At 46.9% G+C, this 4094-nt stretch overlaps 1 pseudogene; it reads right to left on the minus strand.

Annotated features, from left to right (window-relative positions):
• Positions 1-1003: 1003 nt before the first annotated feature.
• Positions 1004-1941, minus strand: LOC111144709 (annotated as a pseudogene).
• Between the last annotated feature and the right edge of the window lie 2153 nt (positions 1942-4094).

Here is a 4094-nt window from a genome sequence, read left to right on the forward strand (position 1 = left end):
ACCCAGGCCATCCAAGCTCTAGATTGCTATGACCACGAGGGTCTAGAAAGTGTGTGGCAAAGCAGAGACAGCTCACTTCCTGAGAATTTCTGCCTCCAGCTTCTTCTTTTTCTTCTTTTTCATCAGCAAAATGGGTTTAATTGCACTTCCAGAACTGCCTCCAGCTTCTTAAAGATTTTGTTTATTTGACAGAGAGAGACACAGCAATAGAGGGAACACAAGCAGGGGGAGTGAAAAAGGGAGAAGCAGACTCCCCCATGCAGCAGGGAGCCCGATCCCACGACCCTGGGATCATGACCAGAGCCAAAGTCAGACGCCCAACGACTGAGCCATCCAGGCGCCCTACCTCCAGTTTTCTAAAGCAACAACTTTCCCTCCCTCCTCCCTGGACCTAGTTCTCAGATCTGTGATCACTGCTTATGCACTCACTAATTTGTGTTCTACTTTCCTTTGATGTTCGTTCATCAAACGTACACACATCAATTTAATGTTTTGTAAGTCTTTTTCTTTTCTTTTTTTTAAAGATTTTATTTATTTATTTGACAGAGAGAGAGATCACAAGTAGACGGAGAGGCAGGCAGAGAGAGAGAGAGAGGGAAGCAGGCTCCCCGCTGAGCAGAGAGCCCGATGCAGGACTCAATCCCAGGACCCCAAGATCATGACCCGAGCCAAAGGCAGCGGCTTAACCCACTGAGCCACCCAGGCGCCCCTGTAAGTCTTTTTATCATCGTGAATCTTATCTTTAAAAACTGTATAATTCCATCACGTAGAGATGACATACTGACAATCATTTCTCTAGCTTTAAACACTTAAGACATTTCCACCTTTTTTTTTAACTGGGGAAATTGGTTATAAGATACTTTTAAGCAATTTATGCTCTCTGTCAAATCATTTTCTAACAGTTTAATTTTTTTTTTTTAACCCTGAGGTCAAGAGTTACGTGTTGTACTGACTGAGCCAGACAGGCACCCCCTATCAATTTATTTTCTGAAAGTAAATCCCTGGGAATATGCAAAATAGAGAAAAAGGAGCTTACATTTTTATCACCCTTGATATATATTGTTACATTCCACACAGTTTTACAAATTCTCAGTGCCACCAAGAATGACTATTTCTCCAGTCTCATTTCTGTTGGGTTTTGTGTTTTCAAAGAATTTCCACGTTTAGGGATGCAAACTGCACTTTGTTTTTATTCCCAATTCATGTCCTTGATTACTGGGATGGTTGAAAAGTTTGCCACTTACTTACAATTTGGATTTTCTCTTCTGCATACTGTCTGTGCTCTTGTGTATTTGTGATTGACTTCTTTTTCTTTTTTGGTCGTTGTATGGTTTTACTGACACAAGTACGATGTGCACAGAAGCAGTCTGTTTTCTTCACTGTGCAGCCTGGGATTGGGCTGGGCGACTTGGGGCTGGGCTGCTCTTTGCACACTGGCTTTGTGGTTCTTGGAGACAACATTGTGAGCAATCTCTGCACAGGAAGATTTGTTGCACATCCACAGCCCATCAAGCTCCTCAACGCCCGTGGACTAGAAACTTCCAGAAGCCACGGGGTAGCACGTGCTTTGTTTTCTTGTTGCTCCCATAACCAGTGCTGAGCATCAAGAACTGGCCCTTGAATTTTCTATGGAACCTATTGTCAATGTCCCTAGGTTTCCAACCATCGTGCTTAATTTTGACCTATTGGTCTGATGGGTGCCAGATGAATTTCTTGGTCCTCTTTTTAACAATATTGAGCTTCACCAGGGGTGCAAGGGTGGCCATGATGCCAAGGGGGAGACGGCTGCCAGTTCTGCAGGCAGCGCCGAGGAAGAGAGGTGACTGACTTCCCGATGGTCTTACTCACACACTTCAAAGAGCACAGGTGTTGATCCTTGCTTGATCACATCTGCTACAATGATTTCCTCTAATCTCTTCTTTTTAAAAAAAATATACATTTTTTATTTATTTGAGAGCGAGAGAGAGAACAAGCAGAGGGAGCAGCAGAAGGAGAGGGAGAAGCAGGCTCTCCACTGTGCAAGGAGCCCTGCGATCATGACCTGAGCCAAAGGTCCCTAATCTCTTCTTTCTATATAGATTTTGTATATTTGCATATATTGTATATTTGTATGTTTGTAAATTTAACTATGTTCTAGCAGTCCAGTTGTTCCCTTATTGTTTATTGATTTACATTAGAAGGTAGTAGAAGAGGGACGCCTGGGTAGGCTCAGTCGTTGGGCGTCTGCCTTTGGCTCAGGTCATGATTCCAGAGTCCTGGGATCAAGCCCCTCATCGGGCTTCCTGCTCAGCGAGGAACCTGCTTCTCCCTCTGTCTGCTTCAACCCCCGTTCCCCGCTTATGTGTTCTCTCTCTCTCTTTGACAAATAAATAAATAAAATCTTAAAAAAGAAGAAGAAGATAATAGAAGATAGTTAGGACTGTAAGAATTGCTATTCCACCATTCCTAGTCTTACTCCACCGCTCTGCAGATCTCACAGCTCCCTAAGCCCTCTTCCCACCTGTAAGGGCCTGACCTCATGGCCAACAGCACGGAGTGCACAGGGTCTGAGGAGGATTAGATGACATAAGACATAAAATGCCCCGACCCCCACAGGTGCACTGCAACAGGCCAATATTTGGCCAGGATGCACCACAGTGGCCGCACAGTGAGACACTGAAACACACTCATTCCGCTAGAAAGTGCATTTCTGTAAGGGAGTCACTCGTTGCTGGAGGAAAATCATAAGCATCATCAGGAAAGCAGGAAGCCTCAGTCCAGCTGCTGCACTGACGGCATGAGCCCTTTCAGCTATAGGTTAGGGAAATTTAAAATGAGCTCTCACGGGCGCCTGGGTGGCTCAGTGGGTTAAGCCGCTGCCTTCGGCTCAGGTCATGATCTCAGAGTCCTGGGATCGAGCCCCACATCGGGCTCTCTGCTCAGCAGGAAGCCTGCTTCCTCCTCTCTCTCTGCCTGCCTCTCTGCCTACTTGTGATCTCTCTGTCAAATAAATAAATAAAATCTTTAAAAATAAAATAAAATAAAATAAAATAAAATAAAATAAAATGAGCTCTCACACCCAGAGCCCTTTTCTCCAGCTCCAGGCACCGCCTCCTGGGCCCACTGAGCAGCACTCAGAGCCACTGCCCTCTGTACTCTTGCACGCCTGCCAGCCCAGCCCTAAGTAAAGCTCCTCCAGCATTTTCCCACCCCATCATGCTGCACATCTGAAATATCCACTGGGATGGTCTCCAGGCACACAGAGATGCCCGGGCGATCCAAGTTCTTCCCTGATGGGCACACTACCATTTGCAGTAGCTTTCCAGTTACAGACATGCGTTGATCAGGAGTGATCGGCCTCTAACTCTATTTTCCCCACAGCTCTTTTATTTGTACTGCTTGATTTTGTGGAACGTAAGTTTGTTCAGGAATGGGTTAAGTGTTGGGCCCTTGTATGTACAGCTTTACACCCTCTTGCTCATACCTTCCATCCCGGCCTTGTTTGGGGGCACAATTCCACACAGGCTTCGGCCTGCCTGGCCATGCCTCTTCCCGGACCCCCACAGGGATCTTCTGATGAGGTGGGTGGGGGGTGCCTACGGGAGCGGGCTCAGCACTGGCTCATGTGCAACACAGAGGGGCAAGGCTGTTGCAACCCCTTGGGGCAGCCCTCTGCCAGTGCTGGGTGGAACTCAATGGAGGAAGACTTACAAACGCTTCTCCCCTTCAGCCCTCAGACGGTCGGTTTGAGGCATATTCTCAGAAGTTGTTACCATTGGCATCGAAGCCCAGTTGTCCACAATGGGGACCCACACAACCAGCTTGGCTTGCCCTCCTTCCTTGGCCAGACTCCCTAGGCCTGCCCTCTTCCCAGGAAGGCACCTGCACCCACATCCTTGTCTTGGCTTTTCTTTCTGGGGCAACTAAATTACCATGGGCTGCATTAAAATCAAAACACCTCTCCCAGCTTCCCTATGACCCTGCAATTGCACTACTGGGTATTTACCCCAAAGATACAGATGTAGTGAAAAGAAGGGCCATCTGTACCCCAATGTTTATAGTGGCAATGGCCACAGTCACCAAACTGTGGAAAGAACCAAGATGCCCTTCAACGG

The sequence above is a fragment of the Enhydra lutris genome, unplaced genomic scaffold, assembly GCF_002288905.1.
Source record: "Enhydra lutris kenyoni isolate GAN:26980312 unplaced genomic scaffold, ASM228890v2 scaffoldscaffold12, whole genome shotgun sequence".
Taxonomy (NCBI): Eukaryota; Metazoa; Chordata; class Mammalia; order Carnivora; family Mustelidae; genus Enhydra; species Enhydra lutris.